At 41.5% G+C, this 27678-nt stretch overlaps 1 long non-coding RNA gene across 7 annotated transcripts; it reads left to right on the top strand.

Annotated features, from left to right (window-relative positions):
• Window positions 1-7228: 7228 nt before the first annotated feature.
• Window positions 7229-10532, top strand: LOC133906678 (uncharacterized). Of its 7 annotated transcripts, none has more exons than XR_009907834.1 (5): window positions 7229-8086; window positions 8229-8475; window positions 8814-8927; window positions 9732-9909; window positions 10147-10532. It is a non-coding gene; the product is annotated as an uncharacterized LOC133906678 (long non-coding RNA). The 7 variants fall into 7 exon arrangements; XR_009907829.1 differs by having other exon boundaries at window positions 8776-8927; XR_009907833.1 differs by having other exon boundaries at window positions 8776-8927; window positions 9347-9909.
• Window positions 10533-27678: the final 17146 nt, after the last annotated feature.

Below are 27678 nucleotides of genomic sequence, written 5' to 3'. Positions count from 1 at the left end.
ACTCGATTGTCACCACCGGCTGCTCGAATAACAGTGGTGTAGATCTGCAACCACTCATTGGGATTGATTTTCTCATCATATTTCTGGATCGGGCCCGCTTTGAACTTCTCGAGCCACCGAATTGATTGAAGTTTTGTGCACGAAAAACCTCGCAGCCCCCGTCAAACTCTTCAGGAGGAGGTGGGGGGACTATCACACCTGGCTCTTCGAGCAGGGGAGTCATGTCGACCATCTCGTCCTTTAGATCTACGGTCATAGTGGTGGCGATCATCTTCACGGTGTTCTTCACGATGGTTTTCGATCACCGTCCGTAGATCATGCCTATTATGAGGAATACGATTCCTCAGGTCTTCCTGATTTTTGCGCCTATGGATAGGGCAACTACAATTTGGCTCACAGTGTCGTGTTCTGGCTCGACCACCTGAGCTTCCCGTCTGAGATTCCTCTACTCGAGAGTGTTCCCGCCCGTGGCTCCCTGAGCTGGGACTGTACCGACTGGGGGGCCTGGAATTACTGGGATTGTTTGCTCGAGCAACTTGGATCTAGGCTGCATCGAGTAGGATCTTGACTTGATTGACCATAGGAGTTAGTGGATTCGCCAGATCCAAATCTGGAAGAGATTTGAGAATCATATGAGCTCCTTGTACATTAGCGTCCGGAGTACTGAATACGTCGCTCCCGAGGCTTGGTGGCGGTCGAGCCGATGAAGCTTCATGGTGACTGTTCGGAGGGAGCTTCTCCCTTGAGCCGTGGGTCATCACGGGCGGAGACGCACCCACCGGAAGTCGTTGGGAGAGGCCAGGAGGCATCTGCCCTCCCGTGGTTCGCCGGTGAAGGGTCGTGTCGGGTGCACGTACAGCTCCAGCTGCGGATGTTTCTGGTGGTAACTTGGCATCGGTACCGTTGGTAGCGACATCTATCGCCAGATCTTTGGGAATTTCTGCGCCGTTGTCAACCATGGCCTTTGGATCTATCTCCATTAGGTCAGCTGATGGGGGGTCGTTGCTTCTAGCCATATACACAAATCGATGTCTTCAGTTATTCTGTCTAGCGTTAGAATCACCGTTGTCACCCTCGTCGCTGTCAGTGTCCATGCAGTGGAGAACATTAGGCTCCGCAGGATCCCACTCGAGATGTCCCACCTCGCGGTATGCATCCACTGATCTGGATTCATGGGTATCGGTGTGGATCAGTCCACCTTGACCATCCCAACGGAAAACCATAGTTTCGAAGATAATTTTCGAGTCGATGAGAGGGGACTCAAAGCTGTCCGTTGTCGACTCGAAGAGGTCGTAGAAGCCATTGTCAAAGAATCCGACGTAAACGTTAGCCCGAGACATGATTAATCTTGCAAAACAGAAGAAGGCAGGGTACCTGGCGCGCCAACTGTCGAAGATTAGTTCCTAACAATATGTCTGTAAATTGACTAGGTACCTTCGAGTGTAGGGATTAATCATAAAACGAGACAATCAATGTATACAGGTTCGGGTCTCCTATTGGAATAATACCCTACGTCCTGTGCGGGAGTTGCTGCTGTATATTGACGATCTCGAGTATAAGCAATGTGGCTAAGACTATTACAGAGAGTAGATTAGAACTAATCTAACCTAAGGCTAAAGTCGCCGAATATCTTATCTGCTAGGGTCTTGATGCTTGCCTCGAGGTCCTTTCGTGTGTTTCGTGTTGTTGTCTTTTGTGTTGTTCCTTATCTTTCCCCCTAGCCTTTCCGCCTTATATAGGGGTGAGGTACCGACTCCTATATAGTCGTAGTCGATAGGGAGTTGTCTTCCTTGACGTCCAAGTAGATAAATATGTTTTGAATACTGATCGTATCAGGTTGGGTAACCAATCTAAACCTTCCTGATATGTACTTCCCTGATTCCGGGTATACCCCATAGTTAGATATTCGATAGGGTTGGGACCCGACTCAGACCCATCACTAATGACGTGTTATTAGTGACAGGAGAGGAAATCACCTATCACTAAAAATCACAGTGCCGGTTCACATGAAAGCCCGTCAATAATGACTCTGTCATTAGTGACGGATAGAGATGACACACGTCATAAAAGATAACATCTGGGTCACATAATGCTGGAGCCAGTTATTAATAATAGGTGACAACTATGACCCATTACTAATGTGAAAATTATCAGTGACGGGTGATAACTATGATCCATCACTGACGACTTTCACATTAGTGACGAGTAATAATTGTCACACATCACTAATGACTGAGTGCTTATAGAAGTGCTTGAGATTGAGTCATTAGTGATGGGTAATAGCTCATTTTTGAAATTCATAACTTTTTCATACGAGGTCAGATAAAGATAAACTTTATATGAAAATTATAGCTCTCAACAAGGTCTACAACTTTGTAGTTGATTATTATTTTTTATTTGAAGCAATATAGATGCACAAATAAATATCTATAAACTATCAAAGGAAACAGCACACTTGACCGCAAAGTAAATTGCTGGATCTAGGATAAAACTAGTAGAAATGCTTAAAAAGCCACACACATGGCCACAAAGTTGATAACCGCAAATTCAAATATTCTTATCGTGAGTTTGGTAACACGGGTTGATGAAACGTCTACGCATCGCTAACTTTTAGATGTAGCACTATGTCTAAAAAAATAGGCAAATTGGAGAAGTTCAATTTTCGATCAAAAACTTCAGAGGTCATATAGAGGGTCTTTCAAGCATAGTTTGAGGGTCAAGAAAGATACAGGTCGTTAGACCTGTACTTTTTTCATATGCGCATTCTTGTTAGCTTCGAAAGTAAAGGTTAAACGTCTAAATCAGACTCTGTAGGTAAAAATTATAGGTGCTTTGCTGAATACTGTACGGATTAAACACAAACTTTTTCATACGAAATCAGATGTAGACAAACTTTTTATGAATATTGCATAACTTGACGAGATGTACAACTTTTTAGTTGATAACTTTTTCATTTAAAGCATATCCTATCATCATCGTAACAATGTTTTAGAAAACAAGGATCAAAAGAAAACATACCCTATTATCATGACTAGTATCTCTATAATGGGATGGTAAGGACAGATCGTGCAAGCTGAGAGGTCCTCAGTTTGATTATCACGAACCGCATATGTGTGTACATATTTCGCATGACTTGTGAGTGATTGGTCAGGTGCGTGGTCGATGACTAGCTTGTGACTGGTCCGGTGTCAAAAAATTTAGTTCAAAATATGTTTCCCCTTTTTTTATTTTTTAAAACACACATCATTGAGGTTTAGACCTAGATCTATCATTAATATGTCATTAGTAATGGGCCTACATCCGTTACTAATGTGTCTATATTAATGACAAGTTTGGAGTAACGAAGATTTTACCCGTCACTAATAAGAGTTCTCACCCATTACTAATAAGTTATTCTGACATAGTGTATTACACTTGTCACACATCTTAACTATAACAATAATTGATGGATAATAGGGTTATTATATCTATCATTTTAATTCTTGTGTCAAGTTCAAATAGACTCATATTTGGGATTGAAGGAAGTATGTTATTAGCTAAAATACTAGATAAAGTGCTTCCGGTTACAGACTTGACGGTGGTGCCACAGACAACGCGGCTCGTGCCCTCACCTACCATCGCAACTATGGGACGTAAATGTAATGGTGTGTCGCTTGCCAACTAGATAGGCTCCATGGCATAGGTCGTTACAGTCCTCGACGGCGGCAGGACACAGGCACGATGAAGGTGAGCGGCTACTGCATATAGCTTTAGTGCTCCATCTTGGCTTTTCATTATGGAGAATTCCTTGATCCAGCATTGTAGTTATGAATTCATCCCTTGGAAGATATAGAGAAGGGAATTGTTACATAGACATGAAGGGGTTTGGGTCTTGTGAGTGAGGTAGGGTGCTCTGAGGCTAAATCCCTATGAAAGAGAAAAGGGAAATGCTACGAAGAGATAAATGGAATGGGGAACTGTAAAGTATTCCTTTTTATTTTGAATAGACGTGTAAGTAGGCATATTGCCTTCCCTACACTCAAATTTGAAATAGGTATTGTTAGGGTAGGTTCAGCAGCTACCGCAAAAGAGAGCCATATCACGTTAGCAGGCATTTTTCTTCCTCGTCTCCGGCAGCTCACCCCCGCCCCGCCCTCCTTAGCCTGCTCATGCTCCTCCTTCTTTGACGTGCTCGTCTCTATCTTGCCCTCCTTGTCTGTTCGTGCTCCTCCTTCTTCTTCAACATGCTCGCCCTTACCCCGCCCTCCTCCACCGTCTCCGGCAGCTCCTCACCGCCACGTTAACTCGATATTGTCAGACAGTTGCTTTGCCGCCCCTACCACCTACACCGCCCACCTGCAATCCTTCACATCCCGGCTAGTGACGCTCTCGTCATCCGGCCTCAAACACCCCCCCTGTCTGCCTCCTTCGTCCCGCCGGCTGTCACCCCAGACCTTCCTCTAGACCCACCAAAACCTAAACCCTAACCCTAACCAAAACCTCACATCGGCCGCCGGCCGCCGTTTGCGATCAACTCAGACATAAACAAGCACACCACTAGTTCCCAAGTTACACTCGCTTCGTATCAGTCTTTTCGTATTTGCAGCTGGGCGTGTGCGCGATGCAAACGGAGATGCCGGGAGCGGAAGTGCATGCGGACGTGAAGAAGCGACGGCAGGTCCACAGGGGTCGCACGGATGTGGGTGCCTGGGGTATGGGACAACGCGGGACGCGTGCCCGCCTGGCCGGAATCGCGCCGCGCCTGGCGTCACCGCGTCAAAGCTGGCGAGCGTCGAGAGATCCGAGCCGTCCCGGACTCCCGTGGGGACACGACATTCGGGATTGGTCGCGACGAAGGACCCGCTGGCAGGCAGGCAGGCGGCGACGCGAGGTGGGGCCGACATGAGGTTGAGGGGAATCGCGGGGAGTCGCCAAAGCTAGGCATGCAAACGATCGGATACAGATTAAATATCTATATTTTAATATAAATATGAATATAAATTTGAATGTTTTTAATGCGAATAAGAATTAGATAGTTTAAATACAAACCTGTATTTAAATATCTACACGATTAGGTTGTATTCAAATATCCTACACCTTGATGATAAGAATTTTTATTTGGTGTGCAAAAAATTCGTTTACATTTGGAATTACCGAAATTTTAGAAATTTTGTTCAAAATTCATATCAGAAATCTAAATTTTTGTCAAATTAGACTAAAATTTGTTCCAATTTGATTGAGCTGAAATAAATATATTTTGTTCACCTCTGAAATTTCTAAAATATTAGCAAAATTTGGTTCCGTAGTTGGCGAATATTGATATTTTTCTTTTTCATATCCTAATTCAAAGCAATTCAGATATCCATATTTGAATCCAAATCTTAAAAACGAATTCGGATACATCAATTTTAATATCTATTTTAGAAACAAATATGAATACGAATATCCATATTCATATTTTAACAGATAAATATATTTAATAATTCGAATATCAACTTAGCTCCATGCATCCAAGCCGGGACAGGCACGTAATCTATCAGCCTGTTTGGTTTACCGGATCAGGCCGTCCGGGTCACCACCGCTAGGACGACGTGGTCCGCTTCTTTTTCGTTGGACGAGTTGGTCGGGGAAAGCGAACTGCAGCGTTAATCATGAAGGACCGCTCGGTGCTGGACGATATCTTTCCAATCCAAACAAACTGGTTTGTCGTCGGGTGTACCAAAACCTCGCCTCTTTTACGCCATTATCACATATGCAAATATTAACGAGAACGGCATGCCGGTTTTCCTTTTTCCGTTCCATAATGTCCATGTTACCAGCCAAAATACTAGGTACATTATTGCTTTCAACTTCGTGCAAGAGAACAAAAACGAGAATAAAAAAGGTTCTAAGCAGCTGCAAACAGAGGAAAGTAGCACAAATGAGGCAAACAGAGGAAAGTAGCACAAACTTCGTGCATACAGTTTGAGCGATCGATCATCCAAACTCCAAAGCAAGCCTCCATTTGACCCGCGGCGCATCGGGGCAGCCTTCTTTTCGTTTCTTTGGTATGTACGCTCCCAGATCCCTAACTAACTCTGAATTTAAAGCACCATGAGCAGCAGATAGCAACTTAGAGTAACTCTAGCAGACTGTTAAATTAGACTAATCATATTTTTATTTGATTATCTACTTAAAAGATTCATATTTCTGCATACCCAGCAGATAGCTAAATCTCACTCTCCATATCTCATGTACTATATTTTTTTCACAACAGTTGTTTCTTACAACGGTTTTATTACAATGGCTATTTTCCAACAGCTAATTTTGTTCAACGGCTATTTTGTACGAAAATAGAGCATTAAAATAAATTTAATTTTTCACCATATAACTTAGGGCTAAAAATAATTTTAGAAATTAGGCACATAGATTATGTAACACAAACAAAAAGTTTTAGAATTTTTAGAGCAACAAGAGACCACTGTTCACATGAAATGATAAAAATACGTATAAATGAAGCATTACAAAGTAACTCATTTTTCATCATATAACCTAGGATTAAAATAATTTTAGAAATTAGTCCATCACATAAGAAAAATATTAGTGAATTTTTACAGATTTTTGGAAATTTATTTGAGGCCCTAAAAATTCAAATAATTTACAAAAACAGTTAAATTTGGGAAATTTTTATTTAATATATGTATGAGATTTTGAGTTGAATCCAGTTAAAATAGGTTCTTTGTTATTTATTCTATTAGCATAAAAATCGACGTAATTTTAGAAGCTCCGTAAAATCACCTTTTGAATTTATAAAAGTGGGGAGAAGAAATGATTTTTTGAAGCATTTGGCTTGCTGTCTTCTCTCCTCTGGTCTCTCCTCTCTCCAACGTGTTCAAGAGCCGAGCGCCACGCGGCCGAGATGGCGAGGCGAGAGTGCCCGCTACATATGGCGGTGGTGCCCAGCTCGATAGCGACGCGATAGTGTTGGCGTGCCCGATGCCGAGTCTGCTGGACCGGCCTTTTGACGTGCGATCGCTAAAAATGCCGATAGCGAGCCCAGTGGTGAGGCCGCTGGATCTGCTCTTACCAGTCCCTCTGCCATGGCCTCCACCACATCATGCTCCGCCGGCCTCGTCTTCGCCTGCGCGTCTCAGCCCCCGCAGCAACGTGGCGGGGCTGCGGCAATGTCGTCGACGGCCGCCGGTGGCTCTCTCCACGTCAGGTAGGCAATCGACCAAACTTATTCGAGGACAATAGTATCTCTACTACTTAAAACGTTTGCAATGCATCTTTTCGTCTGCCCCAGTCGGACGATCGTCCGCTCCTCGCCCGTCCGATCAGTCCCACGCGCCCGCGCTCCTCATCGCCCGTCCAACAGCTCCCGCCCGGCAATCACGCTCCGCCCTTCCCCACCACGCCTGTCGCGCCTCTCCTCATCGCGCGTCCAACAGATCCCGCCTGGCAATCCGTCCACCCGCATCGCACGTCCGCTCCCAAACCCTAGCACCAGATCTCCTACTCCTCCGCCTGCTGCCACATCCCCCTCCGATCCCCTCTCCTCCTCCACCAGATCCTCTACCGCACCACCGCTCCTTCACCAACCACCGTGCTATCATCCCGGTTCCCCGGCCATCGCGCCGCCGCTCCGGACGTCCTCAACCGTGACGCCACCCCGTGCGCCTGTGCACCACTCCGGTCGTCCACAACCGCGCCGCCGCCTCGGTATGCTATGAGGTTGGAGGACAAAAAGTGGAAAACCCGACAAAATCGCCCATCGTTAAGGGGGCCGGGGCAGTCCAGAGCGCCATTTTCTGGGGAGGGGGGGGGGTCTCGCCCCGCCGCCTGGCTATATTCGTGGCGGCGCCCCGCCGCCTGGGCGGGATTCTCGCAGGATCTGCCACCGGCTCGTCCCCCCCCCCCCTCGACGACCCCTCGCTGCCTCGTGGAGGGATGGAGGGAGGTGGGGAAGATCGGGAGAAGGGGGGCCGCCGCCGCCAGCTATACCCCAGATCCGGAGGAGGAGGATGAGCTCGCGTGGCTCCGATCACCACGATGTCCCCATCCCTGAGGTTGCGTCGCCGGAGAGCCATCCACCGTCGGAGAGTTGGATGCAAAGAAGAACAAACAGGTGAGAATGTGCTTGTTTCGTGGGTCCTTGATTTTTTGCTGATCCAAGTTCTTGCCTTTCTATTCCCCCATTTAGTTTTCATACCTTTGTACTGGCCATGTGAGTGATTCTTGCTAATTAGATTGACCGATTCTCGCTGTAGTGCCGATCTGTTCCTTCCCTTTCCCTGTGAAACCCCGTCGATTCCGTTCTTTCCCACACGAAACCCCCAAATCTCCTATCGTTGCACTGCACCGAATCGCACCATCCGCGGAATTCGATCCCGAATCGGCCCCAACCTGTGCTTCAATCGATCCGTGCCCGTGGTGATCCGCCGTCTCGCCCCCGTCTTCTTCCATCCACAACAGGCCCGGAGAAGGTGCCCGCTACCTCCACCATACACTACAAAGGTCAGACAGATGGCTCATGCTTGCTGCTTTTCCCCTATTTATCACTTATCATAACTTCGTTTGAGGCTTATATAAAATTTCAAATTGTACATCAATCAGTTTGGCAAGATTGAATTGCCTCTGTTCACCTATTGTAACTAGAATATAAAACCTAGAATTCATGGTCGATTTAATCTGGAAAGGAGGTCTCACTTGAAACTATGCATGTATTTCTTGCAAACTGTTTTGACTTTTTTCTTTCAAACTGGTGCAAATATTTAAGCTTAATAAACATTTTGTATGTAAATCTGATGGCACTAGAGCTTATTTTGATCTCTCTGATCTTCATCTGGGAGGAGGCGAGACGGGTGGAATTCTGGTGATCCTGAACGGCAACTACTACCACAGAACTGAGCACCTCATCATCAAGGAGTTCACACCGAATCACACCCACACTAGGCTTCTGTTCCAATGTGAGTTGCTCTCATCTCCTGCAATTTATCTATGTCTCTTTATTTATCCGTATCATTTGATTATTTTCCAATGTATGAAACTTGGAAATGTAAGTAGATGGCGTTAAACCGTGGGTTGTGGTGACTGTGAGTAAGTGACAAATTTGGCTAACGACATACCAATCAGTATGCTCTGAACAAAGCTTGTAGACTTTTAAAATTCCAGTACCACAGTGGTTGTAAGAAGCTGTAAGAGTTAATATTAGAGTCAAGCAAAAGCTTTAGAGTTCATTTCTTAATTTGTTAGTAAGGGTTGCTACTCTTTTATCTAATCTGTTGACTTGCTATCCATGGTACTGCTGATATTTCTTTCCTTTGAATGCATATGCAGAGCTCCTGCCACTTTTTTTTAAAAAAAAAAATTATTGACTTCATGCCAGAAAGTACCAGGTCTAGATGAATCTGATGAAAGCAGGTTTGGTTGAATCTGGCCTCTGAGATTCATCTTGTTGATTTCGGAAAAGGTTTTCACTGTCTCCCAAGTATGTTAGTTGAGCGATCAAATTGGACTATTTATCGAAAGTGACTGCAAATCTATGGCTTATTTATTAATTGGGATGAAAATGAAGAATTCAGTGTGCTCTGAACAACAAATTTTGGACAACACACAAGTGGTTTTGTTGTTTGTTGTGCAACTATGAAATTTACAATACTCTGTTCAGCTTCTTCACTAGAGCAGAGTCCACTATTTCTTCCATTTACCCTCTTATTTTCAAACTGGGAACTTTACAATTCTGTTGTATCTCTTGGTACAAAACCTTGCAGGTTTTGGTTAACCATGGAGTAAGTAAGGTGGTAGCATCCGAGCACCCAAATTTCAAGGTCAGTGATCTTGTGTGGGGAATAACTGGATGGGAGGAGTACATACTCATCCCTAATCCAGAGTCTCTCTTCAAGATCAATCATCCTGAAATGCTTCTGTCGTACTACATAGGTGTTCTTGGTGAGTTCATTGTTAGCGCACACTCTTTTACCTCGAGGAAAATGCCATCTTTAATCCATGAAAACCTTTTTTTCTTTGTTCTGTTTATCTGACTGAGAAATCATAATGTCATGAGTTGAGTTGAGTAGTTGATTGTTCCTTTATCTTTTACTGAAAGCCAATGTTGTATAGTTCCTCTGAAATCTCAAATCCTGTGCAAAGTTATTTTCTAACTATGCTACAACCTCGACCACTCAGGCATGCCTGGTCTTACTGCATACACTGGATTTTTCGATGTGTCCAAACCCAAGAAAGGCGATTATGTTTTCGTCTCAGCGGCATCAGGTGAACATTTTAAATTTGAAGCAGTGTCGTTCGTGCACTCCTGCAGCTCCGATTGGCATGGAGCCCCTTGTCCAATCTGTACATGTTGCTAGCTACAAGCTGCTCGTCAATAGGAAACGCTTGTCTTGAATAGTGATTGATTCTTAGAATTGTCTTTTTTTTTTCTTATTCAAGATCTGTTCACGGCTGTCTGTATGAATGCTCATGCGATTGACCCTTGTTTTTCTCAAAGTCCTGTGAATTATTCAATGTAATACTTGATGAATTTTTATACATAATAAAGTCTGTAATATTTCCTATGCACTTCAAGTCAGATATGTTTCCCCACATTCCTTATGTTGAGCGTCTCTGCTTATTAGAGCTGTATTAACTTTCAATTTTGGTCATCTAAACCTGTTGGAAGGTTTTCTACCACCTTGCAATTTGTCCTAATATTTCCTGACAACTTAGTCTTATTTTCTGCCTTTTTCACTAATATTCACAGTCTGTCTCGTATCACAGTGTGTTCATTGGTTTTGAAAGATAGTGCTCATCTGCTATGCACTACATGAATTGCACGGTGAGGTATCTGATCAAACATTTCAAAATCGTGTATACTTTCATGTTTTGCATATGACTAAGGAACCTACTTTCTTTCGTTTTCAAACATGGTATATCGCTTGGCCATTGGAAATTTACTAGATTAGTAATCTGAAGAGCCCACCTGGAGCTTGGTTTGAACACACTATTTGATGAGTATGCAATTTTTCTAAATGAATTCTCTTTTCTTATGCTACCATATCTTAGCAGAAGCAAAGGTTGCCTAAAGAAATCAAGGCAAGCAGAGGCCTTAATGCTTGGTTTGAACACACTATTTGTTGTGGAAGTTCTTCGCTGGATGGTCGTCAATGGTCGAAGCTGCCCTTCCGTCCCATAGGGAATAGTATGCAAAGGCACAAGACTTTTTGTGATGAATAAATAGAAAATGCACAATCTAATTTCCAATTATTAACCCTTCCGTCCCATAGGGAATCGTATGCAAAGGCACGAGCCTTTTTGTGATGAATAAATAGAAAATGCACAAACTAATTTCAAATTATTAACAATCGACTTCCATGGTTGTGAGTAGCCATGAAAATTGTATAAGTGGTTTTATCATCCCGATCTTTCCTTAGAATTGCTTCCAGAATATTTGGTTCTTGTTTGCTGCCGGTGTTTAGCTCAATTATGGCCATTAATTGAGTTTTTGATTGTTTTTAATAGGAAGATGGGTTTTACTGGGTAGAGAATTGGAAAATGAAGCAAGGGAGGTATGTTGTGAAGAGGATGTGCTTGTGCCGCCATTGATGTTTGTATTCCCGTTGCAACGCACGGGCACTCAACTAGTATATATATACATCACATTCTTATCAGTCGCCTCGCCTGTACGATACATATGATCTTTCATCTGACGTCAGAAACTACCAACTGTCTGTAGTCAGGATACGTGACCAGATCAGAGCTACAAGTGGAGTGAACATGGATGGCTGGGCACAGCTTGCAGCCCCGGTTGCAGTTGTCACTGGAGCATCCAGAGGGATTGGCAGAGCCATTGCTGTGGCTCTTGGCAAAGCAGGGTGCAAGGTGTTTATTTACTTGTGTCAGCAAATGAAAAACGTGCATTATTATTTCTTGAAAGCAAAACAAAGAACCTCTGCCTCACATGAATTAATGTATGGCTGGCTCAACTTTAGTGTTCTTATATTATATTGGTTAACTAAGAGCACCTTGTTTTTTTTATTTGTCCAGGTAGTTGTGAACTATGCCAGGTCAGGCATGGAAGCTGAAGAAGTGTGCAGAGAAGTGAGCTACTTCCCTCGATCGAGTCTACTCGATCAGGCACAGGCACAGTGTGCATGTTAGTATAATTTTTATATGAAGGAAGTGTAACTTTAGGTCTCTATACTAATAAAGATATATAGCTATTTTATAAATATGTGCACTCGAGACTGTGTCTCGAATCCGGTAGACATGTTTCACCGCAAGCACGCTAACCAATTAAACTATGCTCAGTTCACAGTGCATGTTATAATAAGTTTATGAATACCATGCATGATGCATTTGTAATGCGTGTAACCCCGTAAGCCTTCTTGCATGCTTTCAGTGATTTGCTACCATATTTCTTATTTAGAAAAGTTCAGGAATCTAAATTGGAGAACGGTACATCACACAAGTGACTTATGACCAAATATATGAAAAGCAATGTAAGTGATAATGAATCCGATAAAAATTCACCCTCTTAAGAAGAACTTCTTAAATTGATTAATAAGCAACAAAGGGTCTTAAAAAAACAAACTAAAAAACTTAAAAAACTCAATACCCTTAATAACATTCATACTATATTTGTTTCTAATTATAAATATTTAGTGAATAAATTTGAATTGCTAAATAAGGAGCATGAAGAGCTTAAGATAAATCTTGATGGCATTGAATCTCAACCTAAGGTCCCTTTGAAGCAATCTACCTCTCTTTGATTTTAATCCTAAGGTAGCTGATTTCACTTCTTATGATGATTTAATTGATCTATCTAGCTCACCTCTTTGTAATGAGACATGTGTTGATTATGTTATTGTAGAATCATATAATAATCTCATTGCACAAGAGAATGATGAGCTCAAGCAGGAAGTGCAGAAGTTCAAGAAAGACTTAACAAGATTGAATGGCAAGAATCGTGTCCAACCTCCTCAAGATAACCATGATAACATGGTGAATAAACTTGTGGAGGGGTCCATCATGACATATTTCAAATGTCATCAAGAAGGGCACAAGTCCTTCCAATACAAGCAAGTCAAGAAGGAGATCAAGAAGAAGAAGATGATGATGAACTTCTCAAATAAGATCTCAAACATCTACACCAATCCCAACTATAAAATCAAGACCAAGAGCAACTACTACAAGCTCAAGAAGGACAACGGCAAAGTGGTTACACACATGGTTGGGAAAAAGGATTAAAGGTAAAATCAACCCATTTGGGTACCCAAGGAAGTCATCACCAATATGAAGGGGCCACAATCGGTTTGGGTTCTAAAGAATACTTGAAGTCCATGGGTCAGTTCAGGGATTTGAAGATTTGGCACACAAGATGAAGTAAAGGTTAAAGCAAAGACGTCAAATGTACAAGAATGGGCGTATTGATGAAGACCTTGATCATCATATACCCAAATCCTCCATCCAAAGGTAAAAGAGGTAATGATAGCTGTCACACCCGGTTTTATCGGACAAAACCTGATACGGCTTATGTGTGCCCAGAAAATTCAACACACATAAGGACATCATAGATGAAGTAAAAAAAGTAATACTTTAACTTACAACCATTAAAAAAATTTATTTAAGACTTCACCTAAACAATTCTATTAGCTAATCAATAGCAGACTAAACGACAGCAGCGGGACGAAAGGATCGACGACCAAGCACTCCACAAGTACCGACCGGAAAACACAATCCTAGAACATCAGGTCGTCGTCTTGGAAATTTTGAAAGTCCTCCACTGAGCAGCATATGTATTATGGAAGATAGCAAGGGTGAGCATATGGAGTACTCAGCAATTGTGGAAAAATAATGATATGTAGGCTTTCAACAAAAACAGGCTAACACATGATATATTTGCGTAAATGCGAGTAAAGAAAAGATATTTAGACTCAAAAGTATTAAGCAGTTATTAAGTGAATGTAACCTAAACCACCTATACAAGGTTCCCCCATCTTGTAAACCATAACCAACTAGTACTCCTTGTACTGTATCAAAACCATGACCATAACCAAAATCAACTAATCATATGAGGATCCAAGTCTCTCATGACCATGAGCACGACTGATATATCAGATTTTACACTCTGCAGAGGTTGTACAACTTTCTCATGAGTTATGATTTCATCACCTGCAAGCAGATGACTAAAGTCTCCATATTGCAATGCCGGCCAAGCACTATACATACACCAGTGGTGTGTTGCTAGGAGATCACTACGAAGCCTTTACAAAGAATTCTCTCAGTATGTGTCACCAACACTCCAAGTTTCACCGCTAGGTGCTGCCACCTAAAAGCCCCCTCTTGTGCCCTGTGGTTTCTGAGAATTAACTTTCCTCATCCACGCCTCCTATCTGGCCCACACAACACTGGAAGAATCCTAATTAATCGGCTAAGCCTACCCATATCAGTCTCGTGTTTGTACGAAACTTCTCGGGTTGTCGCACCATAAGCCGGTCCTTAATTAGGTCACTTTAGAAAACACTAAATCGATCATATAACCATGACCACTATCACCAACATCCCTGTACTCAAGGCCTAGGGTTCCATGTTGCTAAACCATTAACAAGTTAACCACTATTGTTGCATATGTTCATTAGTCAAGATTATGACACTTCCTAGTATCCCAAAAGCATGGCTAAGCAATCTATCCACCAAAGATACATAATCATAAATCATCTAGGTTCCAAAGGATGATAAGGAAAAATCTAGTTAAAATCCTAATATAGGTGACTACCTATAATATTGACAGACACTACATGCAATTTTGTAAAACAAAATAGTTTAAATCATAGGTTCAAGATGATTAAGGACACTTGCCTTCTCCTTGTTGCTTCTTAGTGTATCCTAGCTCTTGATCTTGATGTTCCTCAAACTAATCCGAGATGTTGTGAACTAATCGCACAATTACCGGCAAAGCACATAAATAAAATACACTAAGAACATGACACAAAACAAAATAACAACAAGACAAAGCCTATCTAGAAAGATAGGGCTTGGAGAAACGAATCTATCGGCGCAAGAATCGCTTAAAACAGAGCTACGACGAAAAAGTTACACTAAAAACAAGATTAGGGTTTATTTTATAAAAGAAAAGGACTAATTTGTAATTAAAAGAACATTTTAGGGACCTTTTTGTAAAAATAGAAGGACCTATTTGTAATTTTGGAAAAGTCCAGGGGCCTAAGTATGAAAAGGTAGGGGATCTTTTGTAATTATAGAAAAGTTCAGGGGATAAACTGCAAACTTACCAATTCTCAGGAATATTTGGAATTATTTTTGTATTGAAAAACCCTATTTATTGCGTGGTTGCTAATTGGGTATGACTGGGCTGACACATCAGCGAGATCTGCTAGGTGCCAGCACATGTGGCGATGACATGGCTGACTGATAGGGCATGAAGGCTAACTGGGATTAAAGTGGACATGTGGCATGCTCTGGTTGGCTACCGAACCGGTATGTTTTAGATCTAATCTGGAATACTCAACACAGATCGGATGGCTGGGCTAAAGGGGACAGTCGGAGGGAACAAACATGGTGGAGCCGAGGGGAAACATGGCGGCGCACTCGTCGAAGAACACGCCGGGTGGCACTCTGACTGCCAGCGGTAACAATGAGCGGCGGAATAGAAGCAGGAGGGCACGTGGAGTCCATTTTGGGGCTTACCGAGGGCAGTGAAGCACTGGAAGGGGGGTGTCAACGCTGGAGGCGGCGGAGGGCTTGGGATCTCGTCGGAGGGACAGCTTCGGCGACCAAAAGGCGAAGGTGACGGTGGCTCGAGCTTCGACGAGGGCAGACGGGTCTGCTGGTAGTCTCTTGTGAGGGTAGACAACACTAGGGCGATGGGACGGCGCTAATGGTGGCGACGGAGCACTGGATCTCAGTGAGATGCACTAGATGTGGGTTTGGTTTGAGGAAAAATCGAAGGGGACGGCTGGGTTATATAGGCGGCATGACAGGGTCTCAGAACGGCACGGGACTCTTGGGCGGCGTCAATTCCAACTTGGACTCGGCGGCGGCGCGGTGAAGTCGACTTAGAGACGACGACCGGGGTGGAGGCAAAAACCGGCGAGGCATTTTCGAGCAGAGGGAGATGGAAGGTGGGCTGGTGCGGCTGTTAAGCTTGGCCAAGAGCAGCTGCGCTGCTGGGCTGGCACGGCCCATGCTCGGGTGAGGGAGAGGGAAGAGGGAGAGGGACCGGCCAAATGGGCTTGGCCCAAGTAGGAAAGAAAAAAAAAGGCCGAAAGGAAATGAGAGCCGGAATGGGCTGGGCTTGAACTAGGTAGGGTTATAGAAGGGGTTTGGGTCTAACTAGGCTTTAGGGTTTTTGGAATTTCAGAGAAAAGAAGGAAATATAATAAGAGCAAAATAAAAACATTTTGATCTTGTGAAAACATTTTGATATTTTGAAATTTAATATAATTGAATTTAAATAAGTCCAAAGGAGCTCAAATAAAATCCAACAAAATCCAAATAAAACATATATACCTATTTTCAGCATGAATGCATTCAAACAATTAATATCCTTAATTCAAATTTGAATTTGAATTTAGAAAATAGGCTTTTTCCTATTCTAATTATTCAAACTAGTTTCTAATCTTGGAAAATTTTAGAAAATTGAGAAAAGCGAAAATCAGGGTGTGACAGTAGCTAGATTTTTGTTCATGCCTTTTGTTTTGCATCGAGTATCTTTGTCTTGTCTAGGATTATATGTGCATATTTCATTTACTTGCAATGCCTAGTGTAGTTTTTTATATGGTAGGTTGCTTGTGTTTCTCTTTAACCCATGAGCAACATACATGGTTTATTAGTTGTAGGTTTTTTCATGGCACCTGTTTTTAAGTCTTTTCTTTATGTTCTATGAGTCCAATCTGTATGATAAATTCCTCATTGTTATCAATGACAAGTGAATGTCTCTCATAAGTATTCGACACTTATATGCACATACTAACATGTGTTGCAAGTAATATCTTTTGTAGTCTCGCGAAGTAATTTACATATCCCCAGAGGTATGCAATGCTTATTTGTCAATTGATATTATTATCAATTCATTTGATCTTTTAAGCTATCCCCATACATAATATGACTTAAACTTTCTATCTCTACATATTGTCTATTTATGCATATATTTCACTCTTATCATATATATGCACACATATAGGGGGAGTTTAGATCATATTATGTGAGTTTCATGAATTTTGATTCATATGTTTTCATTTCAAATGGTATCCACGTAGCTCATTTCAATTGCATTCCTATAGTTGCCATGCATACCTACAATTGATATCATTTACCCTACAGTTGATATCATTCCATTCAATTAGATTTCTACATCTGGTATCATCTTATTGGATCATGGTTCATGAATCTCTCTCCTATATGCTCTAACATTCTCCCTTGAGTTTAACATGTGTTTGTAGACTTTTTAAGATTGTTAACAAATGGGAAGAATTTTAATAACCAAAGCAAGTTCAAGTTGCATGATGTAAGATTGTTAAAGATTATTGACAAAGGGAGAAGCATGATGCAAGAAGTGCGCATAAAAGGATTACAAGTGATATTAAGGCAAGAAGCGTGCTAAGCAAAGAGTTCTTGCATGGGTCAATCAAGGAGATAGTAGCGGTGGAGAAAGGAGGAGAATTGTCTCTATGAAAGTCACAACAAAAGAAGCACAAAGTAAAAGTAAGAACAAGATATGATAAAGATGGGATCTTTTCTTTACAATTGATCCATCTTTAGTTGGTATATTTGGAGCACTTTCAATTGGTATCATTAGTTTCCTTATAAATGGTATCATTGGTTGTTCCTACCATGCATCCAAGCAAAGTGGTAAGGTCTTGTGCACTTTATAAATTGATGTCATTCATTTTTCGTGCACTTTAGATTTTCTATCATTTATATTTTGCCACTTTCTTTGGTTGTGTTGTCATCAATTGCCAAAAGGGGGAGATTGTAGCGAACATGACCCTTTTAGGGCATAAATATGATTTTGGTAATTAATGGCAACATAGTCGATATGACTAATATGTTTATCAACTATATGCTTTAGTAGGTCTCATGGATTTTATACATGAAGAAGCCACCGAAGCCGAACTCAAGAAAGTTTGAATTGGACGAGTTTAGAAAATGTTGTTAACATTGGATGGTCTGGTGCTTTGAAAGTCATACACTTAGCTCATTGGAGAAAATGAAGACTACACCGGATGGTCCGGTGCTCAGTAAAATGTTCACACTAGAGCATTTTCCAAGAGGAATATTTTAGTGCAGAAGATTTGTACACACCAGATGGTCCGTGTCACACCCAATTTTAATGGACAAAACCAAATGCGGCATTATGTGCTCAGAAAGTTCAGCACACGTTAAGACATCACAGGTGAAGTAACAAAAGCAATACTCTTAACTTACAACCATTTAATTCTTACAATAAAGACTTCACCTAAACAACTCTAATAGCTAAACGATAGCAACTAAACGACGACAACGGGACAAAAGCATCGGCGATCAAGCACTCCACGGCACCGACTGAAAGACACGCTCCTAGTTCACCAGGTCGTCATCTTGAAAGTCTTCCACTGAGCAACATATGTATTGTGGGAGATAGCAAGGGTGAGCACATGGAGTACTCAGTAAGTATGATAAAGATAATGATATGTAGGCTTTCAACAAGAATAGGCTAACATATGGTATATTTGCGTAAGTGTGAGTAAAGAAAATGGTAATGTAATTTAAAATCATTAAGCAGTTGTTAAGTGAATATACCCCAACAATTCGATAACAAACCATCCAAGGTTAACCATCCCATAAACCATAACCAACTAGTACCCTTGTATTATACCATAACCATCTAATCAAGTGAGGATCCAGGTCTCTTATAACCGATGGCACGACTGTTATTACACTCTGCAGAGGTTGTCCAACTTTTAGCAATGAGTCATGATATCCATGTTGCCGTGTTAGCTAAGCACTTAACACACGTCAGTGGTGTGCCGCCAGGAGATCACTAGGAAGTATTGTCCATCAATTAGGTCCTGGTACCTCAACCCCAACGAATGCCAGCTAGGTGTCTAATTGATATGCTATGGTATTTCTTGGATTGTCGCTCCTTGAACCGGTCCTTATATATGACACTTGGGAAATACTATCCAACAGGAAAATAACCAACAAAATCTAACAGCTTTTCTTGGAATGTATCCACAAGCCCACCATCATTATCAAACCAGCGGGAAAAATAACCAACAAATTTCTTGGAACGTATCCACAAGCCCACCACATGAACCATCATTATCAAACCAACTCTTTGCCCAAGTCCTAGGGTTCCATGTTACTAACAAGTTCACCATCACCATTGCATATATCCACTAAACATGTATATGACAATTTCCAACATTCCAAAAGCATAGCTAAGTAAATCTACCCAAGAGAATCATATCAACTACCCCCTTAAGCTTCAAGGAATGTAAAGGAAGAACTAGGTAAACCCTAACATAGATGACTACCCATCAAGTTGCTAGACATTGCATGCAATTTTGTAAAACAAACATTTAAAACATAGGTTCAAGATGATCAAGGACACTTGCCTTCTCCTTGTTGCTACTCAGTGTATTCTAGCTCTTGGTATTGATGTTCCTCAAATTGATACGGGGCGTTGTTGACTAATCACACAATTACTAGCAAAGTAAACAAACAAACACAATAAGAACATAGCACAAGACAAAACCTATCTAGAAAGATATAGCTTTAAAAAATGAATCTAATGGCGTAAGAATCGCTTAAAATGGAGCTAGGACGACAAAGTTACGCTAAAAACAAGTTTATGGTTTAATCTAAAAAAGAAAAGAACTTAATCTGAACTAAACAGAAAGTTTAGGGACCTTTTTAAAAAAATAGAGGGATCTATTTGTAATTATAGAAAATCTCAGGGGCTTATTTGCAAAATTACTAATTTCCTACAATTTCTAATATTATTTTTATTCTAAAAACATTATTTATTATGTGGCTTGTTGACTGGGCTAACACATCAGCGGATCTGCTGCGCGGTGATGACATGGCTTGACCACGTGGCTTTAAGTGCTGACTAGGTTAAGTTTGACATGTGTCTTCTCGGGATTGACTGGCAAAAGGGTATGCATCTGATCTAATATCGGCCACACGGTTTGGATCTAATGGCTAAGGGAGAAAGGGGCGGCTGGAGGGGATTGGCACGGCGGTGACCTCGCCGGAGAAAGGGGAAAAGGTCGTTGCTAACTTTGGTTCACAACGGCGAGTGGCGGAGAAGCAAGCGGAGGGAACAGAGAACTCGTTTGGCGATTTACCTTGGGTGGCACAGGACAGAAAACCGGTCAGCAATGTTGGAGGTGGCGGCGGCTTTGGGTTGTCATCAAGGTGTGGTCTCCGATGATCAAGGGGCAAAGGCGAGGGTGGGGGCGTGTTCGGGAGGCGCTGGCAAAGCTTCGGAACGGCTTAGTGGTAGCAAAGAGGGGTAAAGGTGGCGAAACGGCGAGCTCCGATCGAGGCGGAAAATTCGAGCGTCGGAGCTTCGGTGCGAGTGCTCTCCGGCAGCGTAAACTCCTTGGCAAGTTGGAGGGAACGCTCGGTAGCTTCAGGGGAGGGCATGTGGGTGATTATTTATAGGCGGGAGACTCTAGGAGACTAGGGAAAGTTCGATTTGGACTTGTGGTGGCGGCAGCTCAAAACTGAACTCAATTTCCCCGTTTAAATTGTGATTCGTTGGAGATAAGGCTAGCAAGGGATAGAAGGGCGCACGAGAAAGAGATTGGGTGAGCTTCTAGAAGATCTCGACCTCGAATTAGGCATGGATTTGAACGGGATTCGATGGCCGGCGCAGTTCGTGTTGAACTCTAACTCTAGCTCGGGGTAGAAAAGGGGTCTGACATGTAGGACCCGCATGTCAACGGCTCGAGCAGAGGCGGAAACAGCCTGAGCGCGTTCAGCAAAGGCAGGCTGCAGCGCTGGCTAACTCGGGTGGCCGACTTGGGCTGAGGCAGGGAGAAACGGGAGGAAGGGAGTCAGCGCTAGATCAGGTTGGCTGGTCATGCTAGCTGGTTGGGCTGGTGTGGCCGGGCCAAAAGGAGAGAGGGGAAGGGAGAAGGCCGGGCAGGTCGGGTGAGGGAGATAGACGGGTTTATATTAGGTTTGGCTTTTCTTTTTTTCCTTTTTCATTTCTTTTCTATTTTTATTCTAAAGCAAAGCCAAAACAAACAAAGCTAAACAAAAACTAAACAAAACCAAATAAGCCCTACATGCCTATCTCAGCATGAATGCATTCAAACAATTAATAAACTTAGTCAAATTTGAATTTGAATTTAGAAACTAGGGTTTTTTTTCTATTGTAATTATTCAACCTATAATCAAATCTTGGAAAATATCTAGAAATTTGCAAAATCTGAAAAATAGGGTGCTACAGTCCGGTGCTTAGAGAGGATATACACACTAGAGCATTTCTCCAGAGAATTGTTGAAGACTAAAGATCTACATACCAGATGGTCCGGTGCTCAGAGGTGTACACATCGGATTTTCCATGAGAAGGTCTAAACGGCTAGTTTGGCATGGTTGTACACACCAGACAATGAAAAGTGTAGAAGAAGTGGCTTGGACGGTTGAAGTATACACACCAGATAGTCCAGTGATGGAGTTCAAATTAACACCAGAATATCCGGTGTTTGCAATGAGTTTGAGTGGGGGTTCGAACGCCTAGTTTCTACTACTGTACACACCGGATGGTTTGGTGTTTGAAGTGTTGTTAATGCCAGATCATCTGGTGTTCATAGTTTTTTGTAACTGTTGGAGCAACGGCTAGTTCGCGGGTTTGAGGCTATAAATACCCCCCCCCACTAGGCCATTTGAGTGTGCTAGAGTCCAAGGAAGCTTATAGACACTTGAGAAGACATCCAAGCCACCAACGTGCTTAAAGTGATCATCTAAGGCAATTAAGCACATGATTAGCAAGTGATTAATTTTAATAGGCCTAGAGAGAGTTGTTGCTAGGTGTTGCTGCCTAGAGAGAGAATCAAGGAGTGATCCTAACTTGTACCAAGTGGTACACTGGTGCCTTGGAGTCTTAGTAACTCGACAACACCTTGGGCCTTAGTGGCTCAAGCTTACTGACCCTCCGACTTGGTGTGGAGCGGCGGCAAGATGCTTTTACGGAGACACGAAGACCATTGCCTTGGTGGCTCAAGCCTTGAAGTGAAGACAGGGGCAAGTGACGGAAGAGAGACTTGTAGTGAGGCATTGCCTTTGTGGCTTGGTGGTTCAACCTACTTGAGGACTAGGTGGCTCAAGAGCCGTGACCGGGTACCGTCCGGGAGCTATAGTATAGGTGGCTACTCTAAAATGGACTAAGAGTGACGTTTATGCCATCGATATCACAAGATAAAAATCTATTGTGTCGAGTTTGCTCTCTCTACCTTATTTGCGTTTCTATATTTACTTCTTGCAATCTATCATTTGCATATTTACCTTCTTAGAGTAGTTTACTAGGATTGGCTATAGTTTGCAAACCTTTTTAAACAATAGAGTAGACACGCAGGATGAACCTAGAACAAATTTAGATAGAAATTCATATAGGTTTATCTTGTGAAGTTTTTGGAGCTGATTAGTTTTAGGTGTCCTAATTCACCCCTAGGACGTCACCGATACCTAAAGAGGGCCAATAAGCATGAGCCACCAAGGCTCATGATGTCGGCGTACCACTTGGTACTATGAAGGATCACTCCTTGATCCTCCCTCTAGGTATCAACACCTAGCAACAACTCTTTAGGCCTAATAGCACTAATCACTCACTTAATCTTATACTTAATTATCTTGGATGATCACTTTTAGCACTTTGGTGGCTTCGATATCTTCTAAAGTGCCTATGAGCTTCCCTGGACTTTAGCACACTCAAGTGGACGAGTATGGGGTATTTATAGCCTCAAACATGCGAACTAGTAGTTGCTCCAACAGTAAAAAAAGATTGTGAACACCGGATGATCTGACGTCTACAGCAATACAAACACCGGACCATCCAGCGTGTACAGCAACAAAAACTAGTCATTAACTATCCGTTGGAACTCCACTCAAACTCATTGTAAACACCGGATATTCCTGTGTAACTTTGAACTTCATCACCGAACTATCTGGTGTGTAGACTTGATCCGACCAAGCCACTTCTCACTATGCATTTGTCCGGCGTGTAGATCCTCTGTTCACCGTACCATCCGATGTGTACAACCATACCAGACAAGCCGTTGCAACATCTCTTGGAAAATGATCTAGCGTGTTTATCACTTGAATGCCAGATCATCCGATGTGCTCTTCAATTTTCTCTTTTGAGCTGAAAACACTCTGGTGTGTATATTTTACTGAGCATCGGACCATCTGGTGAGTACAATCTTTTCTTAACTCGTCCAATTTAAACTTTCTTGAGTTCCGCTTCGTTGGCTTCTTCATGTATTGCATCCATGAGACCTACTAAAGCATATACTTGATAAACAAGTTAGGCCCATTGACTATGTTATCATTAATCACCAAAATCACATACATGCTCTAAAAGGGCCATGTTCGCTACAATATCCCCATTTTTTATGATTAATGATAACACAACCAAAGCAAGAGGCAAAACATAAATGATATGAAATGTAAAATGCACAAGCACATAAAAAAAAGGAATGACAACAATTGTAAATTGCACAAAGCCTTACCACTTTGCTTGGATGTATGCTAAGAACAACCAATGGTACTAATTGTAAGGAAACTAATAATACCAATTGAAAGTGCACCAAAGATACCAATTTTAAGGGAAAGATCCTATCCTTGTCATATATTGTTCTTATCTTCACTTTATCCCCCTTTTATTGTGACTACCATGGAGAAAATTCTCCCCTTTCTCCATCATCACTATCTCCTTGGGGCCCATGCAAAAATCTCCCGTCCGAGGAACAATATTGCATCTTTCTTAACAATCATGCATTTTGATTTGGTCATCAAAATTCTTCCTCTTTGTCAATAATCTCACAAGGGTTACAAACACATGTTAAACTCAAGGGAAAACGCACTTAGAAGAGAGCTTCATAAATCATGATCCAATAATATGATACAACTTGTAGGAATCCACTTGAAAGAGTTATGTGGATAACATTTGAAATGAAACAGCATGAATCATAATTCATGAAACTCACATAATATGATCTAAACTCCCTATATATGTGTGCATACATATGACGAGAGTGAAACATATGTACAACTAGACAATGTATGTAGCGATATGAAGTTTAAGCCATATTATGCATGGTAAAAGATTAAATGAATTAACAATAATATCAATTGATGAATAAGCATTGCATACCTCCAGAGACTTATAAATTACTCCATGAGACTATAAAAGATATCACTTGCAACACATGTTAGTTTTAAAATCATAACCCATAGGATATGCTCCCCCTAAATATGTGTATACAAGTGTCAAATACTTGTGAGACACATGCACTTGTCATTGATAGCAATGAGAAATTTATCATATAGATTGAAATCATGGCACATAAAGAAAAGACTTAAAAATAAGTGTCATGAAAAAAAACTATAAATAATAAATCATGCAGGTTGCTCATGGGTTAAAGAGAAACACAAACAACCTACTATATAAAAAACTACACTAGGCATTGCAAGTAAATAAAATATAAACATGCAATCCTAGACAAGACAAAGGTATTATATGCAAAATAGAAAGTATGAACAAAAATCTAGCTACCATTACCTCTTTTACCTTCAGATGAGGGATTTGGGTATATGATGATCAATGTCTTCATCAATGTGCCCATACTTGTATACTTGGCTTCTTTGCTTGAACTTTTACTTCATCTTATGTGCCAAATCTCCAAATCCTCGAACCGACATATGGACTTCAAGTCTTCTTTGGAACCCAAACCGATTGGAGTCCCTTGGTGATGACTTCCTTGGGCACCCAAATGGGCTGATTCTACCTCCAATCCTTTCCTCCAACCATGTGTGTAACCACTTTGTCATTGTACTTCTTCTTGAGCTTGTAGTAGTTGCTCTTGATCTTAATTTTGTATTTGAGATTGGTGTAGAAGTTGGGGATGTTATTTGAGAAGTTCTTCTTCTTCTTCTCCTCCTTGATCTCCTTCTTGACTTGCTTGCATTGGAAGAACTTGTGTTCTTTTTTATGACACTTGAAATATGTCACTATGGACCCCTTCACAATCTTGTTCATCATATTATCATGGTTATCTTGAGGAGGTTAGACATTATTCTTGCCCTTCAATCTTGCTAAGTCCTTCTTGAGCTTCTTCGTTTGTTACTTGAGCTCATCATTCTCTTGTGTAATGAGATCATTATATAATTCTACAATAATATTCTCAACACATGCCTCATTGTAAATGGGTGAGCTAGACAGATTAATCAAATCATCACAATAAGTAGATTAATCAAATCATCTACCTTATGATTGAAATTAAAGAGAGAGGTAGATTGCTTCAAAGGAACCTGAGGTTGAGATTCAATGCCCTCAAGTTTTGTCTTAAGAGCTTCATGCTCCTTGTTTAGCAATTCAAATTTACTCACTAAATATTTATAATTAGAAACAAATGTAGCATGAATATTATTAAGGGCATTGAATTTCTTAAGTTCTTTAGCTTATTTCTTTAAGACTCTTTGTTGCTCATTAATCAATTCAAGAAGTTCTTCTTGATATGGTGAATCATTATCGGATTCATTATCACTTACATCGTTTTTCATACATTTGGCCATAAGACACTTGTATGATGATGACTTGCATAATAACGACCTTGAGGAAGAGCTTCTATTGGAGGAGTGGATTGTGAAGCTTTCATCACTTAGCTTTAATCTTCATTTTCACTCACCTATCTTCCTGTGCTTGCAAATTCTTTGCATTTTCCCCTTGTCTCCCTCTTGTTCTTGGTCTTCTTCTCCTTCTTGATATGAGCAATGGTGTTGACCAAGTCTTTTATGGAGATTGGATGATTAATCTTGGCATTGATCCTTTTGAGATCATTCTCTAATCTTGAGATGAGCTTGGCGGTCTTAGGATCCATTTCTTCATCACTTGAGGTGTTTTGCTCATCATCTTCATCGCTTTCTTTATCTTCATCACCATCATCTTCGCTTGAGCTTAAATTTTGCTCTTTCAATCTCATATTCTCTTTCATGTGTGGGTAATGAGCTTTCTTGCTTATGAGGCTAAGATTCTTGGCGCCGGATGAAAATGAACCTTCAACCTTCTTATTCATAGTTATCTCATGGGCAGTGATCTTGTCAAGAACTTGGCTTAGAGTCATCTTGCTAATGTTGTTGTCATCGTAGATGATGGACATAATGAACTTGTACTTTGGAAGAAGCGCTTGAAGTATTCTTCTCACCACTTGATCATCTCTAATTGGTGTCAAACCTAACCCACTGATCTCATTGATAAGAATATTCAAATATGAGTACATGTCATTACACTTTCATGGGTAAGTTGTTTAATGCTATTGAGCTCAGAGACTAGCATATGATATTTCTCATTGCACACATTCTTTGTTAATTTCTTAATATATTTAAATAAGGTTAGTCCAAATATCATGAGCATTGATAAGAGAATATACTTGATTGAATGCATCAATGCTTAGAGATGATAAAAGGATACTATTTGTTAATGCATCGAATTGTCTCTCCTTGCTTGTCAGACGTTGCTTCATCCCCTCTTCGGTGACAGTCCAAACATCTAAACATTTGGCTTGAAAATTACAAGTCATTAGAATTTTCTAATGTGGGAAATGAGTGTCGTCAAAACGTGGAGCACTACCGATATCCATCCCTACCCCGAACACCACAACTCTCCAAAATGTTAAGTCTATTAAGAGTACGAGGTTCTAATTACCAAATGTAGGGTTGAGAGAACCTGCTTTGATACCAACTATAGGAATTGGTGACGTTTTAAAAAGGGTGTGAATTAGGACACCTAAAACTAATCAACTTCTAAAATTTCAAAAGATAAACCTATATCAATTTTTTATCTAAATATGCTTTAAATTCATCTAGTGTGTCTACTCTACCATTCAAAAAATTTGCAACCTATAGCCAATCCTAGTAAACTACTCTATGAAGGTAAACATGCAAAGGTATATTGCAAGTATGTAAATATGTAAACGTATAGATGGTAGAGAGAGCAAACTTGGCACAAGAGATTTTTATCGTGTGGTATCGATGGCATAAACACCACCCTAGTCTATATTGGAATAGCCACTTAGGCTATAACTTTTAGATGGCACCTGGTCACGGCCCTTGAGCCACTTAGGCCTCAAGTAGGTTGAGTCATAAAGCCACCAAGGCAAGATCTCACCACAAGCCTCTCTTCCAGTTACTTGTCGTCGTCTTCACTTCAGACCTTGAGCCACCAAGACAAGGGTCTTCGCATCCCTGTACAAGATTCTTGCCGCCGCTCCACACCAAGTCGGAAGGTTAACAAGCATGAGCCACCAAGGGCTCGCCAGTACCGTGAGCCTTGGTGGCTCATGCTTGTTAACCTTCCGACTTGGTGTTGAGCGGCGGTAAGAAGTTTGCATAGGGATGCGAAAACCCTTGTCTTGGTGGCTCAAGCTCTTAAGTGAAGACGACGATAAGTAACTAGAAGAGAGGCTTGTGGTGAGATCTTGCCTTGGATGATCA

The sequence above is a fragment of the Phragmites australis genome, chromosome 23, assembly GCF_958298935.1.
Source record: "Phragmites australis chromosome 23, lpPhrAust1.1, whole genome shotgun sequence".
Taxonomy (NCBI): Eukaryota; Viridiplantae; Streptophyta; class Magnoliopsida; order Poales; family Poaceae; genus Phragmites; species Phragmites australis.
Note: the sequence above shows the minus strand (reverse complement) of the source record. Positions and strands in the feature narration are given on the sequence as shown.